Source organism: Silurus aristotelis, assembly GCF_946808225.1.
Source record: "Silurus aristotelis genome assembly, chromosome: 22".
Lineage (NCBI taxonomy): Eukaryota > Metazoa > Chordata > Actinopteri > Siluriformes > Siluridae > Silurus > Silurus aristotelis.
In genome coordinates this window covers 15,991,447-16,010,215 of record NC_139595.1, presented here as the reverse complement: position 1 = coordinate 16,010,215, position 18,769 = coordinate 15,991,447, and the positions used below count along the sequence as shown (strand labels likewise).

General features: G+C 38.3%; 1 protein-coding gene across 1 annotated transcript in view; it reads left to right on the top strand.

The window, feature by feature from the left end:
* Nucleotides 1-8,927: 8,927 nt before the first annotated feature.
* Nucleotides 8,928-18,769, top strand: part of LOC310717763 (myelin basic protein-like) — a gene marked incomplete at its 3' end in the record, with an annotated part of 34,734 nt that continues 24,892 nt past the window's right edge. Inside the window, exon 1 of the mRNA XM_083526213.1 lies at nt 8,928-9,173. The remainder of the gene's footprint in view (nt 9,174-18,769) is intronic.

The following is an 18,769-nucleotide window of genomic DNA, read 5'->3' as shown; positions in this document are numbered from 1 at the left end:
AAACATTAGAACAAACCTTTCTAACAAGGTTTCTTTTGCACTGATGTTTTAGTACTGTGTCATCCCATGTAGCATCCATGTGAACTTATCCTCCGTTATGTACTACAAGCACACAGTGGATAAGAACAATAAGAATTGTTAACGAGTTGATTTTATGTTTATATAACACTGAAAAGCATGAAACATACATTAAAAATACACTACAAATGGATAAAGGTTTGTGGACACCTGATCATATGTTTGGTATGTGCTTTTTGATCCCATTCCCAATTTACTGTTAAAATATCATTTCACTCTTTTGGAAAGATGTTCCACTAGATTTTGGAGTGTGATGGTGAAGATTTGTGCTCATTCGGAGGCCTGGAGTGCAATCGGCATTCCAATTAATCCCAAAGGTGTTCAATAGGGTTAAGGTCAGAGCTCTACAGCAGGCCACTCATGATGTTCCACTCTAAACCAAATCGTCATGGAGCTGGCTTTTTACACAGGAGCATTCGCACGTTGTGTCATGCGTGGACCAAGAGTCGGAAACCGAAGTAGGGTTAGACATTTTATTAGTTTAAATACACAAGGCAGAGGGGCTTGATGAAAAGCACAAACTGGAGAGTCGATAGAATCGTAATGCGGGTTGAATCCGTAATGCGGTTAGTCCAGGGATGATCGCCAGTGTGAACCTGTAAAGGCAAACCTATCTTGAGCGCTTCCTCCCAGGAGCATGGAAGTACCAGTTTTAGGAAGTCCGGTAGATCTCTCATGGCAACAAATAGATCGGACAGTGAGTGAGGTGGAATCGGGCCCTTATGAAGGGGAAAGGTAATAGGAAACAGGTGTAGGTGATTTAGAGCAGGGAGAGGCTGAGTGAGAGTTGAGCTTTGAAAGGAGGCGTGGCTGGTGGTTCCCTGACACGTTGAGCAGGTTTGGGTCTCCCAGATCAAGTGAAAGTAATGCTAATGTATTCAATAACATCCTATACAATTCTGTGCCTGTAACATTGGGGTAACATTTTGAAGAAGAACCACATATGGCTGGAAAAGTCAGGTGTCCCAATACTTTTGTCCCTATAGTGTAGTATGTCATATGATTGTTGTCCTTGTGTCCTTTTAGAGTCTGTGTTCTTTTATGTAGAGCTTCATGTAACCATGAGGATCTGCGTTGCACTCAGGTTGTTTTGTGCACAAATTCAACATTCACATTAAAGCAGATGGATGGAAACAAAAACACACACACACACACACACACACACACACACACACACACACACACACACACACACAGTAGCCCTGAGTCAGGTTGGTGATATTATTTGTATAATCCCTCAGTCTCAGGGGCATTGTTTTGGAGATACAGACAAAAGCATCAATTATAGAAAATTACAGATAAAAAAAAACTTCTGCAACATTTTGAACATTTGGCCTTTGGGGCAGCTTGTTGCTATGGTGCCCAGAGTGCAGCGAGGCTTTATGGAAAGCTAAAATGTGGTTTACAAAATTCAAACATTCAGGTCCCTCTCAGCAAGACAAAGCCCCCTTAATGTTCTGACTGGTGCACAAATCATTCAAAGAATTGTCCAATATTCCAAAGAAAACACACTCGCTTTGTTCTTTTCTGCAATAATCGCATCCTTTGAAGGTACGGCATTTTGTAATAATTATTACCTGGTCCATTGTAGATCACTAAAGCTTGGTTTGTGATTTGTGGTCCATTACTGCATTTGAGAGCCATGCCAAACTAAAATCCTGGATCTTTCGAGAATTTACAGAAGCGATATTTTCTGTTTAACCATTTTATATATTCATATGATTATTTTAAAACATAACTTTATATGAGTTTTGTTTTTTAAAATCATGCATTTTTTTAATAGAAGTCTGGCCAGAAGAATTGGCACCAAAAATCATTGGAAAAAAACATAAAAACAAGGCACTAAACTATGCACAAAAGCACATAAACTTGGGTGCAGAAAAATGGCAGCGGGTGCTCTGGACTGATGAGTCGAAATGTGAAATGTTCGTGACTGTACCCAAGAACACACTCATACAATAATGAGTGTCTGCAGGCAACAGTGAAGCTTGGAGGTTGCAAGTTGCTTGCAAGTTAGGGGCTGCATTTCTGCAAATGGAGTTGGAGATTTTGTCAGGATTAATGGTGAAATCAATGCTGAGAAATACATGCAGATACTTATCTATCATGCAATACCATCGGGAAGGCGTTTGATTGGCCCCAAATTTATTCTGTAGCAGAAAAATTACCCCAAACATACAGCCTATATCTAGATAGATAGATAGATAGATAGATAGATAGATAGATAGATAGATAGATAGATAGATAGATAGATAGATAGATAGATAGATAGATAGATAGATAGATAGATAGATAGATAGATAGATAGATAGATAGATAGATATTGTTTCCAATCCAGGAATCTTAGCTGGGTCCAAGATACTGCTTCAGCTTAGCCCATAATCAAGGCAGGACAAACCCATTTATGGCATTTGGCAGATGCCCTTTTACAGAGCGATTTACGGTTATCTTAGTTAATCATCCAAGCAATTAAGGGTTTAGGGCCTTGCTCAAGGGCCCAGCTTGGTGGTGCTGGGATTTGAACCCATGACCTGATCCGAAATCCAACAATTTACCCAGTGAACTACCACTTATATATTTTTACCATCCATTCTAATTGGCAGACCTTTACACCCTCTTGTTTATGCAGTTATCCAACTGGCAAATCATGTTGCAGCAACATACAGGTCAAGAGCTAGTTCTCGGATCTCTGTGACTTGTTGTTGGTGCCAGATGGGCTTGGGTGAGTATTTCAGAAGCAGCTGATCTTCTGGGACTTTCACACCCGACAGTGTGTACGAGCAAACAAAAAAAGGTCTGTGGGTGGAAACACTGTGGCTTGTTGATAAGAGAGCAGTTCTCTGGGAAATGACCAGAGAGTTTCATGACCTAAATGAAGGCTGCATTTACATTAACATCTGCGTGCTTTTTCCTTAACGTCCAATTCGACCCACATGACCTCTTGTTCTCTACTTAATGAAATTGGCCCGTAAGTAGTAACAGAACCTGCACCTGGAGGGCAGGAATCATGAATCTGATAAAACAGCAAGATAAAAAAGGTAAAAGGGGAAGTCGGTTGTTTCGTTTTTTTTCTCACACACACCTGCTCTCAGGGCTTCATTTGTCATTATTGATCAGCACTCAGTGGTCTGTATTCGAGAGTTTGAGATAGGACTTAACAAAAGTTCACATTCAAGTACCCCCACAAGCTGTTTTCAACCTTTCTAGGTTCTCCATCACCAACCAACTGCTACACTGCCTCCTTCCCTCCACTGGCCAACTGGTTTTCGGAGCTGTTGACCTTTCTGCTTTCAAATGCAGTCTGAGTAGGTGGCACTTTTACAGCTTGGATCCTGTCAAGTTTCTGTGAAAACAGGATGTTTTGGGAAAAAGTCTTGGAGCAGCTCTGCAATTAAAATAGCAGGTGTGTGTAGGTGGGGGTTTCGCCTACTACAACTTGAGAAGCTCTTTCATTATACAATAGTAGCTACTACATTTACATTTATTACTGAGGTACCCCACCTACTCACCGGATTATTTTCAGCATATCATCAAGCCACGTATGGCCCTCAAGGTCCTCATGGTTTATTGATTTAATCTGAAGATGTCTTTCTATAATAGTGAAGCTCTGTTTTCTGGGGAAAAAGTGACGACGCTGTGAGTTATTGCTTTTAATATTCTCGCTGGCAAAACCGACAGCTCTGTTTCAGCTAAAATTTTTTAATCTGGATCAGGTAACACGAGAACATAATGATGACAAAAAGTCCTACTTTTTGGCACTGATGAGTCATGATTCAAAATTGAGCAATAATATACAAAGTCATGCAGAAACATAGTAAGGAAGAATGTTTTTCTACTATGCAATATCCTGCCTGGACACACACACACACACACACACACACACACACAGGTAAATAAGTATACAATTCAAAGCCAGTTTAAGATTCCTTGTTTCCCTTCTTTCTTTGTCCTTTATACATTCCTTTTTTTAGGTCCTTTCTTTTTGTCTTTCTTTCTTCTATTCTTCCCTACTGCTTTCCTTGCTTTGTTCTTTATTTCCATTCTCCCTTCTTGCCCCCCATCCAAAGGGATCTTGCTCAAAGACCCAGAAGTGGCAGGACCCTTGATGACCTTTACATAAAAGGGTTTAACATCTTAAACATTGAGCTTTGACTTCCTTCCTTCCTTCCTTCCTTCCTTCCTTCCTTCCTTCCTTCCTTCCTTCCTTCCTTCCTTCCTTCTTTCCTTCCTTCCTTCCTTCCTTCCTTCCTTCCTTCCTTCCTTCCTTCCTTCATGACCTTTAGATCAGGTTTAACATGCTAAACACTGGGCTAAGACTTCCATCCCTTCTTCCTTCCTTCCTTCCTTCCTTCCTTCCTTCCTTCCTTCCTTCCTTCCTTCCTTCCTTCCTTCCTTCCTTCCTTTCTTTACTCCTTCCTTCTTTCCTTCCTTCTTCATTTTTTTCCTTGGTCTCTCCTTGCTTCCTATTTGAGTTCATTCTTTTCCGAAAGTGAAGCCCCTACTCGTCAGAGCTGCCAATTATATGTTGTTATATGCCATGTAATCTTATGCTATGGTCGTATTACAACTTTTAAACAGTGTTCTTACATCTTATATTCTCTATTTGCCTTTCATGTTCTCTTCTGAATTTGGTTCCTTTCAAAATTTCTACTTTAATGCCTGCTGTTAAAAGTGCTGTTTGATGTAAGGTCTCATTAAAACCCTCTGCATATTACAATTAGCAAGCAATAAGCAAAACTCTACATCATTGTCAGCAATACCAGGGGTTTCTTTAATCAAAGTTACATCAAAAATATCTGAGTGTATTCAAAGATGGGTTCCACACCTGCCTGAGACAAATCAAAAACTTTTATCAAAACCTTTCTTGTTCTCGTTTTTGTTCTTCTGGAGTCATGTCCTGATAGGTGTAGATGGTTTTTACAGATAAGCACACAACAAACTTAGATGTTGGCTTGAAGGTTTGGTAGGAGCTTGGTAATAGTTTAAAGTTAAAATGAGAACGAAAGAACGAACGAACGAAAGAAAGAAAGAAAGAAAGAAAGAAAGAAAGAAAGAAAGAAAGAAAGAAAGAAAGAAAGAAAGAAAGAAAGAAAGAAAGAAAGAAAAGAAGACAAACGAACAGAAATACAGAGCGACAGCTAGTTGTAGAAAGATAGATAACAAATATAATGAAATAGAATGTCAGATGGAATGATGGAGTGAGACGAGTAAATACATGGAGTGAGTGTTATTAGTTAGAAACAGATGCCAGGAGATCAATAAGGAGATGTATGAAATCCTGTATGATTTTTGGCAGTTGGAGTTAGAATCTCTGACATTACAACCCATGCTCTGTTTATTCCCACAATGTAAGGCAATGGAAGTATTTTGGATTTTTTTTCTTGTCCACTATGGGACGATATGCTTTACCTCCTTTATTCATTCCTTTATGACCTTAAGATGCGAAGTTTAACATATTAACCACTGAGCTATGACTTCCTTCCTTCCTTCCTTCCTTCCTTCCTTCCTTCCTTCCTTCCTTCCTTCCTTCATGACCTTCACATAAAAAGTTAAACATCTTAAGCACTGGATTACAACTTCTATTCCCTCTTTCTTCCTTCCTTCCTTAGTTCATTTGTTCATTTGTTTGTTCATTCATTCGTTCGTTTGTTCATTCATTCCTTTATTCCTTCATGACTTTCAAATCAGAAGTATAGTATCTTGCACTGAGCTACAACTACAATTCCTTCTTTCTTTGTTCATTGGTTCATTCATTTGTTGGTTCGTTCCTCACCTTTTTTGTTCCTTCTTTCCTTTATTCCTTTCTTCAATCAGACAACTGAGCAGCTATGGGGTTAGGGGCCTTGCTCAAGGGCCCAGCAGTAAACTAAGCTACCACTTTCATCCTTCCTTTCCTCCTTGCTTCCTACCTTCCTTTATTGCTTTCTTCCATATTTCTTCCTTAAAATGTACAACCATTAAAAAAAAAGTTTATGTTTACGTTTACATTGAGACATTTGGCAGAGACCCTTATTCAGATCAAAATACATTTATCTCATTCATACAACTGAGCAGCTATGGGGTTAAGGGCCTTGCTCAAGGGCCCAGCAGTAAGCTAAGCTACCACTTTCATCCTTCCTTCCCTCCTTGCTTCCTACCTTCCTTCCTTCCTTCCTTTATTGCTTTTTTCCATATTTCTTCCTTAAAATGTACAACCATTAAAAAAAAAGTTTATGCTTACGTTTACATTGAGACATTTGGCAGAGACCCTTATTCAGATCAAAATACATTTATCTCATTCATACAACTGAGTAATTATGGGGTTAAGGGCCTTGCTCAGGGGCCCAGGAGTGGCAGCTTGGTGTGGCTGGGAGTTGAACTCATGACCCTTAAACCACTAATCTACCACCCCATTACTCTTACACAGAATATAATTTTGGTGTGGCATTCTATATATTTTGTCTTGAGTGTATTTACAATGGCCAAACATTTCAGCGTGATATACTGTAGTTTCTGCAAAATGTCAGACTTTGGGACTAAATCCTGATCCGGTTTTGCACGATTAGAATATGGGTCACAGTCGTGAGTAAAAAAATGCCTCTGTTGTGCTTAGATTTCATTTGACCCTCATAGGTTGTAAATCACACTTATTGGGGGATATTGCGTCCTCATTATAAAGATATGCATTATACAGATATCTTGATCTGCCAGCGCACTTTTGTTGCTGACCCTCATAGATTTAAATGAACACTCAGATGTTGGCTTCCAGCTGAGCATAGGTTCAGGAAAAATGATGTCTGCAACTCCATCTGAATGGTGCCTTAAGCCCTGCTAGATATGATAAAAATTATACAGAAGATTTTACATTTTTGTGTTTCAGGAGCATGGAATGATCTGTAAATAACATCACGAGTGCTGGAATCCACAGTAGACAGTTTATAACTAGATTTACTCAGACATAGTGTCACTTAGTTACACTATATGGACAAAGGTATTGGGGCATCTGACCTTTTCTGGCATATGTGGTTCTTCTTCAAACTGTAACCACAAAGTTGAAGGCATTGAGATGCCTTTGGATGCGGTATAATAAAACTGAACTTGGAAACCCAAACATGTACTAGTAAAGCAATGCCCCTGTGCACAAAGCCAACTCCATGAAGGTATGGTTTAAATATTTTGGAGCAGAAGCTCTAGAGTGGCCTGCTTGTGGAGCTCTAATCTCAAAACCCTACTGAACAACTTTAGGATGAATTGAAAGATTGACTGCATCTCTTCTCACCTCACCTACATCTGTACCTGACTTTACTAACACCCTTGTGGCTGATGAACACAAAAGTCCACAAGCAGACTCCAAAATCTAGTGGAACATCTTCCCTAAAGAGAGAGAACTATAAAAGCAAATTGGGACTAAATGTGGAATGAGATGTTCAAAAAGCACACACCATATTTATGACCAGGTGTCCGTATACTTTTGGCCATATGGTGTATATCAGTGACTGTTTCTTTATCATACTTTTAAGCATACGATTCAGAAGGCATAATTTTATAGCATATACACTGGGTGTTTTGTAGCACAGGCAGCTCCATGACATTTGGACTACTTTGGTTTCTATAGAAACGTGAGTCCCTAAACAGGGTGCATGTCATCAAGCCGCACTTATTATGGAGATTTGTGCATGTGGATCGTGTGCATCGTGCATTTTAAAAAAAATTTAATTTTATTATAAAAAACGTCTGTGTGTTCAATGCTACAATGTACACGTTCGGAACCTATATTTAAAAATACCTAAGAAATTTATAAAAGCATGCTTATTACAATTCTTTGGTTTTTACATTAATGCTAAATATTTTGCAATTCATATACTCCTATATAATATGAGAACATAACATATATTCCAAATATATGTGCACACAATGTTTTAATATATGGCATGTATATATTCAATATACATTTATTGAGAATGTATTGTGCATATTTATCATTTTAAATGTAATATATATACTAAAACTATATAAAAACATATATTAGAGACATATATATGTAACATGTATGTAAGCAATATGTGTAATTTTTATATTAAACATATATACAAAGAAATATGTCATATATATTGATAATTATTTTACGTGATATATATAAATATACACATATATCTCGTAAATTAATATATATAATATATATATTATATATATATATATATATATATATATATATATATATATATATATATATATATATATATATATATATATATATATATATAATTAGACATTAATATTATACATAAATATAGGATAGTTTTATATGTCAGTATATGAAATTGTTCCATTTTCTAATATTTTTTTTAAATATAGGCAGATATATATATGTGTGTGTGTGTGTGTGTGTGTGTGTGTGTGTGTGTGTGTGTGTGTGTGTACATATATGTTTTCACTTTTTATGTGTATATTTTTAATAAATGTATATGTGTACATACATCACATTTCCGTATTGGTGGCTACTGCAAGTGTGTGTGTGTGTGTGTGTGTGTGTGTGTGTGTGTGTGTGTGTGTGTGTGTGTGTGTGTGAAAGGTGTTGCAACCTGTGTAAACTCTCATTTTGCTGGGAAAAAATGAGTGTGTTTCTGGGCACGACTCCAACTCCAATAATCACATGGAGCAAGAAAACATACACACGTGAAAAACTTTCCATACGGTTTTTTTTTAATATATATATATATTTGCACTGCTGCAAATAAAACATTCTAATTATATTGTTTGCCAAAAAAAATCTCCTATTAATTTTCCCCTTCTTTCCTTTGGAATGCAACGTGAACGCCGATTGCGCATGCGCGCGTGTCGTGACAGCGATAAGGTCGCGATAGAGAGATGCGGCGTGTTCGGGCTCGCGCAGGCAGGTCTCGCTCCGCCCCGGTGCACACGCACGCACACATACACGCACACACGCACACACACACGCCACCTCAACCAGGAAGCAAAATATACACACAAACACGGAGTAAGGAACGAAGGAAAAAAAGGAGAAAAAAACCCAGGAAAGAAAAAAGATCTTGTTTTCAGCAGGTTGCAGTACAGAAGCCGAGCGTGCATGTGTTTATTCCGCTGAGCGCGTAAGGGTACGTACATTACATATGCAATTCCATCGTACGTATGCAATCCAGCGCGAGCCTTGAACGCAAAAAAAAAAAAGAAAGTAACATGGTACAGGATGTGACCTTGCAACTAATTGAAATAGCTAACACTGAATTTACACTCCTAATCAGCAAAAACAAACCGGACTGCCTATATCTGATACGGATTATTTATTTATTTGCTTGCTTATGTTTGTTTGTTATTTATTTCAGGCATAGGTCGCGCGCGTGTGCGTGGGTGGGTGGTTTTACTTCATGATGCATACCCATGTTTACTACGAATTATATAACAACTGGTCAAATCCACATCAATAGTACACCTACATATTAATCTGTCACAGAATAAACACATTACATCCGGTTTTGTGAACCCTCTTTTCATCATATCAACACCTGCTCATATGTTCTCTTTGGTGAACTTTGAATGATTACCCACAATGCATTTCAAATACCTTTTGGTAGTCTTTTTTGATTTGATGTTCGTTTCTTTCTATCATGTCACTTTCTTTAAAAAACAACAACGATGCAGCAGAGCTTTATTCTTTGAGTCTTTTTTTCTTCCCGTGAAGTTCTCAAACAGATCGACTTCCAAAGCTTCACCTAAGAGTTGCGTCACCACGGTCACACCCGTCGTCTTGTACGAGGCTGAGTCGCTAAGAGCCAAGTTTCTTGCAGAGTTCTGGTGGCAGCACCTAGAACTTTATGGTGTTTGTGAGACATGTGCATGTTCCTTTTGTTTCTATGCAGCTATCTAGGTCATTTAATGGTATTTACTTTCACCAACCAACAGATGTTCAGCTTTACCTTTTTAAAAAATTCCTCCCTTGCACGGCTTTATACAATCTTGGAATCAGGACAGTTCTTTTCTCTGAACATTCAGCTGAAATATTTTGCCATGGTTCTGGTCAAACTTGCCAAAACCGTTCTTCACTAGTTGGTTAGATTCCTTTCTGATTTTGTGAACCAGTTCATCCCAGAGCAGTTCAATAGGATTTAGGTGCAGTGACTTGGCAGGATAGAAAACACACAGTATAAATATGTTTTCAGAGCTTGGATATAGGTTTGTCTTGTTGTATGCTGAAGTCAGTTCCAATTTGCCACACCATTAAGCTTCCACCTCCATGCTCAACTGTGAGTGTGAGGCAGTCTGCTAAAAATCTATCTTTAGCCATCAATGTAAAATGTGGACACATCTGTCCACAGAACTTTGTTCCAGTCACCCATTGGCAACACTATTTCATATCAAACTATGTTAAATGTCTTCATGTGAAGCCCCCAAAAGTAAAATTCTAACAAAATAAGGGAAAGGTTTTGATCTCATATGAAAATTTCTCAGTATAAACATACTGAATGTGTTTGTAAGTGGCAGCTTGCATTAATGTCTCATTATACTGATGTAATAAGCTGTATGATATCTTGTTATTACAACACAATCATCTTTTAAATGTGTTTGATTGAATTCATTTAGTATATTATTAGGTATTTGGCCAATTTGTTTCATGTATGTTCAAAGTTTTCACTCCAGAAACTTGAAGCTAAATGTCCTCCATGGTTCGAGAGCAGCCATTTTGGAAATTGACTCCACATGGAATTTGAGCAATTTTGTCTTTCACCTACTTTATTGAATACTTTATTAATCCCACAGGGAAATAGTTATTTCTTTGCATGTCCCAGCGATGTTAGAAAGCTGGGGTCAGAGCGCAGGGTCAGTCATGTTACAGCACCCCTGGAGCACAGAGGTTTAAGGGCATTGCTTAAGGGCCCCAAGAGTGGCCTCAGTAACCCAAAGCCTTAACCAGGTGCCTGGTCTGTGGTGACCATTGATTTGGCCTCCTATGCCATATATGAGAATAGAAAAAAAAGGAAAAGAAAATGGCATTGACATATTCTATTGTACTATAAATGGGATTGTTTTCATGGTACTACGAGATTCATTGAAATGCCGATTGCTTTCAGCCCACGGCCCTGAAATTAGATTTTTGGCTCTTCATATGAAATGTTTTGAGAACCTTGGGTCTAGAGTATCTCAAGTTTTCTTTTTTTTTTATCTCCTGTAGCGTGCAGTGAGTGATTGACCTTTTCAGATGATACAGAAGCCAAGGTATAAGTTCCCCCTGAAATAGCTCAGTTGTAGTTTTACTATAGTATAAGAGGAAGTAATTCATCTGTTTAGTTCTATTTCGTGTGTGTGTGTGTGTGTGTGTGTGTGTGTCTAACGGTCAGGTGTGCTTAAGTGTTTTCTCAGAGAATTGTTTTTGTGTGTGTGTGTGTGTGTGTGTGTGTGTGTGTGTGTGTGTGTGTGTGTGTGTGTGTGTGTGTGTGTGGAGCCGGTTTTACACCATGTGATTACAGAGACCAGTAGAGAATAATACATTCCACACTGCACCACATGATCTCAATAGCCAGAATTCTAGAATATTCTTTAACGCGTCCTTCATTTCAGGTTATACAATAAAGCGTGAGTACCGATTTAACAAAAAAACTCCATTCTGATTATGATCATATACATGATGGAACATACATACATACATACATACATACCGTATTTTTCGGACTATTAGCCGCTGATTTTTTCCCACGTTTTGTAGCCCGCGGCTTAAACAACGAAGCGGCTAATTTATGGATTTTTCCTGGGGTTTTCTCGGTTTCACAAACTTCAAGCCAAAAAACTGAGAGACATAACATTAGACCAATGAAATTTCCGAACGGAAACTAAAAAAACGCACCTCACCTGTGTTCTGAGCTTCACGGCATTGAGAGAAAAAACTTCCATCGGGTGATTTTTGAATGCACGAAGATGCCAAAAGATAAACTCTCCAGAGAAATAGTTGTGAAAGGAAGGACGAAGACAGTGAACAATGCCTTACTTGGTCAGCTACTGTTTAGATACAAGCCGTTGTAACGCGTTGAGTCTGGTTGAAGGGAGAGCTTCAGTCACAGATAGCTTCTCCAGTTGCAACAGAAATATATATAAGCACAGCCAGGTTTCCAAAACTCGTGTTTTTTTATTTTTCTTGGCAACAGGGTTACGGGTTAGTCAAAGAAACCTAGAAATGAGCATCAGAAAATAATAAAGACATAATCCTCCGTCTCCACACATGCAGTAATAGCGGAAAAAATGGCATTATAATAACCTTCACTCTTCTGGCAAGACGTTCCACTAGATTTTGGAGTGTGCTTGTGGAGATTTGTGGAGATTCCTTCAGCCACGAGGACGTTAGTAATGGCAGGTACTGATGTACTCTTTCTCTACCCATCCCAAAGCATCCTGAGGTTGCGTCAGCTCCAGTTGTGTCCCACCTCATGAAGATTTTGGACCTATAAAGAAGTAGATGCAAACATCCTAAACCATCTAGAGATGTTACAGCGCCATTTGGATCCCACTTTATATAGAATTTGGACATTGGACCTCTTTGAATGTTTAAAGGCTCTGCCATGAAGGAGTTTGTGTTGGATCTATGATGATCTCAGATGTTGAGCTATATTAAGAGTTGCTCAGTAGCTCTTGGTTCCATAACGTCAACTGACTGTATAAGACTGTAGAAAGGACATTATTCATAATTACACACTCCAGTGATCATGTTAGTTCTTACGCTTCAGAGTATGTTTTGTATGGTTTCAAGATTTGTAATCACACTCTTGATATCACCCCATTGAGGATTGGTTCCACTTCTGAGTCTGGTTCCTCGCAAGGTTTCTTCCTTATAACATGTAAGGGAGTTTTTTCTTGCCACGGTCACCCCAGGGTTCATCCTTAGGCCACATCTTTCACCTTAATTCTAAAATTCTGTAAAGCTGCTTTGAGACAATGTCCATTGTGAAAAGCGCTTATAAACTTGTAAACTTATCATCTTAAAGGTGTTTAATAGGGTTGAGGTCAGAGCAGGCCACTCAAGATCATCCATTAAAATCCATGTAAACCATATCTCTTTAAGGAGCTGACTTTGTGAATTTTGGCATTGCATACTGGAACAAGTTTGGGTCTTCTAGTTCAGATAAAGGGAACATAATATGCTACAGCGTTCAAAGACATTCTATAAAATTGTGTGCCTCCAACTTTGGCTGGAAAAGCCTGGTGTCCCAGTAATTTTGTCTAAATAGTGTGTATGTGATTAATAGCCTCCTTTGGATTCTGACCTGAATCCAAAAATGCTCAAATCATGCTCCATGCTTCATCAGATCTGCTTTAGTTTGGAGTCCCTGGTATAAATAAATAAAAAAATAACAGACAGAAACGTATAAATCAACTCATTGTAGTGTACAGCAGTTATTTCTTACTAAAGACTTTTCAAGTTACAAGTGTAGAGTCTTTTTATCATATTTTAGAACATATTAATACCAACCAGATGTTTGATTTTAACGTATCCATTAATGTGGCTTAATAAAGTAATTTGCATTTACATAAATAAGGAATAATGCACTATTGAGCACTTTCTCCATGCTCTCTAGCTCAGAAACTAAAATCGAAAACCTTTATTTATATATATATATATATATATATATATATATATATATATATATATATATATATATATATATATATATATATATACACACACAAACTATATTGCCAAAAGTATTCGCTAGTTTGCCTTGACCTTAAGTAACATCTGATTCTTAATCTATAACATCTATAACAGCTTCAATTGGCTTTCCACAAGGTTTCCAGAAGCACATTTTGTGAGGTCAGACACTGATTTTGGAAGAAAAAGACCTGGATCGTAGTCTCCGCTCTAATTTATTCCAAAGGTTTTTTATCGGGTTGAGGTCAGAACTCTGTGCAGGCCAGTCAAGTTCTTCCACACCAAACTCACTCATCCATGTCTTTATGGACCTTGCTTTGTGCACTGGTGCGCAGTCATGTTGCAACAAGAACGGGCCGTCCCCAAATTGTTGATTCAATTTGAATGCTAGTTTTAAATTGACGCCTTTTAACGCTATTAGAAATCACCCTTAAACTCTACTGGCTTTTGCCTATTTTTTTTGTACAAAATATCATTAACTTATTAATAAAACATAAATTGTGTAGCAGCTGTATCTCTATTAGCAAATGAGCTCAGATATAAAACACTGAGGTTAAGGACAGAGTTGGTGTAATGGGATTTAGTGCATTATTGGGGGTGTGTGTGTGTGTGTGTGTGTGCGTGTGTGCGTGTGCGCGTGTGCGCGTGTGCGCGTGTGCGCGTGTGCGCGTGTGCGTGTGCGTGCGTGCGTGCGTGCGTGCGTGCGCAAGCCCCAAACCTTTGCATACACAGAAAGTTACTAACTTCTGTCTCATCTGCTTCCTGTTTATATACGACTCTCAAACCTTTCACCTTTACACACTTTACACACACACACACACACACACACACACACACACACACTGAATAGGGAATGGACAGTTACTGCCAGATTCTACCCACAGTCTCAAAAGCATAGATTCTGTGTGTGTGTGTGTGTGTGTGTGTGTGTGTGTGTGTGTGTGTGTGTGTGTGTGTGTGTGTGTGTGTGTAAAGTGTGTAAAGGTGAAAGGTTTGAGAGTTTCTCTCAGTTTCTCTCTATCTCTCACACTTTCTTTCTCTCTCTCTCTCTCTCTCTCTCTCTCTCTCTCTCTCTCTCTCTCTCTCTCTCTGTCTGTTTCTCTTTCTCTTTCTCTTTTCTTTCTTGCCTCACACAGACACACACCCTCCACGCAAGCTACTCAGCTCACACTCAGTTGAAAGAATGTTTGTGTGCGTGTGTGTCCTTCTGGAATATAGCATGTCCTTTATCTGGAGTGTGTGATTCGTTTTAAATTTATTTATATTATATCAGGGCTGCAACTAACGGTATTTAGATTTTTTTATTTTGATAATTTATTAATAAGACGATTAGCGCTTTTTCTTAAGAATCAGTCGTGAAACCTTTAAGTTTCTGTGGCTTCTTCTATGAACTCTGTTCTTTAGTTCTTTCAATAAATGTTTAATAGGATTCAAATCAGGTAACCATTCTAGCAGCTTTATTTTCTTTCTTTGAAAACTAATTGAGAGTTTCCTCGGCTGTGTGTTTGGGATCTGTCTTGCTGAAATGTCCACCCTTGTTTCATCTTCATCATCCTGGTGGATGGCAGCAGATTTTTATCAAGAATGTCTCTGTACATTTTTCCATTCATCCTTCCTTCAATTATATAAAGTTTGCCATTATTGTTTGGCACCACACCATGATGTTCCCACCTCCAAACTTCACTGTTGGAATGGTGTTTTTTTGGGGTGATGTGCAGTGCCATTAGTTCTCCAAACATGGTGTGTATCATGGCATCCAAAGAGTTACATTTTGGTCTCATCTGACCAGACTGTATTTTACCAGTATTTCAGCTGGTCTGTGGTGACTATTGAAGTCCAAAATGTTCTGCATCAAACTTTAAACGAGCTTCAACAATTGTACCTGCTAATTCCAGGTCTTTCTGAAGCTCTCCACAAGTGGTCCTTGGCTCCTATCTGGCAGAAATTATGTGAAAAACACCTGGTCATGGTGGGTTTATGGTGAAATGTTCTTTCCACTTCTGGATTATGGCCCCAACGGTGCTTACTAGAACATTTAGAAGTTTTGAAATCCTTCTGTAACCAATGCTATTAGTAAGTTTTTGCAATAATAAGGTTGCGAAGGTCTTGATAGAGCTTTTTGCTTTACCCATCATGAGATGTTCCTTGTATGACATCTTGGTAATAGGACACCTTTATATAGGCTATTAGTTGGGACTGAAGCAGCTGATGTTAATTTGCACTGTCAAGGGGCAGGACTGCTTTCTAATTACTGATTGATTTCAGCTGGTGTCTTGGCTTTTAATTCCTTTTTTCACCTCCCTTTCTTCATGTGTTCAATTCTTTTTCTGTGTCATTACACATTATTACACATAACTTCATTTATGGATATGTATGGTTTATTTCTTTGTATGTGTGGACTAAATGGGTTGATATCAACATCTGCTAAAGATTTCACGTCAATAGCACCTTTAGAAATATATTTACTAAGATCAAATGTGACTTGTTTAATACGTATTTTACACACCGTATAAACACTGATTATCTCTTCATCATGCCACCTGTTATTAGGTGGGATTTATTAGGCAGCAAGTGAACATTTTGTCCTCAAAGTTGGTGTGTTAGAAGCAGGAAAAATGGACAAGCGTAAGGATGTGAGCGAGTTTGACAAAGGTCAAATTGTTATGGCTAGACGACTTGGTCAGAGCATCTCCAAAACTGCAGCTCTTGTGAGGTGTTCCCGGTCTGCAGTGGTCAGTATTTATCAAAATTGGTGGGGACCAACACAATATTAGGCAGGTGGTCATAATTGTTATGCCTGATCAGTGGCTATAAAGTTATGCCTGGTTAGTGTATTCGTTTGCGGGGCAGGCAAACGTAGCAAAGCCCTCCACACCTGAATTGTCGCTCGTCCACATGCCTGCAAATTGCTCTGTGTTATATATAATATACTTTCCCATGCCGATCACCTTTCTTTAAGACTTCTGTGTTGGCTAGGCCATGTCTCGACTTGATGGCCTTCTACTGGGCCATCTGACTTGGATCAGGGCAAAGTATTGTGATATCACAATCTTGGTCAAATACCCCACTGTACTCTTTTGGCATATCACATGTATCACATGTACTTTTTATTAAAATATTTTACCAGCTGTATGGAATCTGTTTAGCATGGTGTATTGAAAATACATTTAGTTGCTATCTTAACGAACTCTATCAGTATTGTCACTATACAATATCAGTATTGTCTATCCTGCTCGTGTAAAATGTGTTTTTCTCTGCATATACAGCAATGCCAATTTGTGTGTTTGCGTTAGCATATTAGGCTTACTCGTGCCTCTTTTTTTTTTTCCCCAGTATGAACGCGTTAGCATTAATCAACTTTAACACGATTAGCATATTTTGTTTAATGTAGCCATAATTTTGTTGTATTAGCTTTAATTATCCTTGGCACAAAGCAGCAGCTGTAATTCATTGTAATTACCCTTATTTCATAGTTGAGAAATAAATGCGCAAGAAAAACGGCTTATGAAATATAGCCCAAGAAATTGAATTCATTTAGTCTACAACAGTTTAGCATATTCATTAGCATTGAACAGCGTGTGACGGCATATCTGTATTGTTTTTATGATTTGTGCATGAAAAGAACCCGAACGCATCAGAATGAAATTCTGTAGATATGTTTTGAGTTCCCCGTTACAGAGTCATAATCAGCTTCAATGAGCAAGGGTCAGTTTTAAATGAGCGTACTTTCAAATACGCATACTTCTGAAACACACTTTTGAATAATGAGAAACCCGGAGCCTCATCGCAGAAAGCAGAGAATTTAGGGTATGTGGGATAGTACACTCGTATTATGCTCAAGCAGTGTACAAGTGCATGAACTGTGCAGCTGCTTTGAGGTTTTCTCTCCTTTTGACTGTTCTCACACATTTCTGACTTTTCCTTCCCTTGTTTTTTTTTTTTCTTGCTTTTTTCTTACACTAACTCTTCGGTTGCCAAGGCTCCCCGATGTGCTTGATTTAAATGTGTTTTGAATCGGTTTAAACGTTTCGTGTTCACATTAGTACATTTGTTTTCGAACAAACTATTAATATTTTCCTCCAATATGTCAAGTCTCGAGAGAGCCTTAAAGGTCGCCTTTTTCCGTTCTCTGGAATCAGGCAGCTTTATGAACCAAGATCAGAGTAAACAGAAACACATGAAAAAGCATTGAAATAAAAAAATAGGACTAGCATTAAAATGCAAATACTAACTACACAAATTAGCATTATACTCAACTAAATCTAACAAACTAGCATCCTAGCAACGGCAAAACCCATACGGAAATCTAATATATGGCCATATATGAACACATACAGTACAGACCAAAAGTTTGGACACACCTTCTCATTCAAAGAGTTTTCTTTATTTTCATGACTATGAAAATTGTAGATTCACACTGAAGGCATCAAAACTATGAATTAACACATGTGGAATTATATATGGAATTATATACATAACAAAAAAGTGTGAAACAACTGAAAAATGTCATATTCTAGGTTCTTCAAAGTAGCCACCTTTTGCTTAGATTACTGCTTTGCACACTCTTGGCGTTCTCTTGATGAGCTTCAAGAGGTAGTCACCTGAAATGGTCTTCCAACAGTCTTGAAGGAGTTCCCCGAGAGATGCTTGGCACTTGTTGGCCCTTTTGCCTTCATTTTGCGGTCCAGCTCACCCCTAAACCATCTCGATTGGGTTCAGGTGCGGTGACTGTGGAGGCCAGGTCATCTGGCGCAGCACCCCATCACGCTCCTTTTTGGTCAAATAGCCCTTGATGCCTTCAGTGTGACTCTACAATTTTCATAGTCATGAAAATAAAGAAAACTCTTTGAATGAGAAGGTGTGTCCAAACTTTTGGTCTGTACTGTATATAAAATTATACAGTACAGTATATGAACATATTTGTAGTTCTATTGGTTGCTTGCGACATATATAATAAAGTATATTTACAATCGTGGAAAAAACGTCAGATGCATATACTTTAATGCATCATGAACGGTGTTACACAATATATTAAAGTACAAAAAAATATGAGATGTT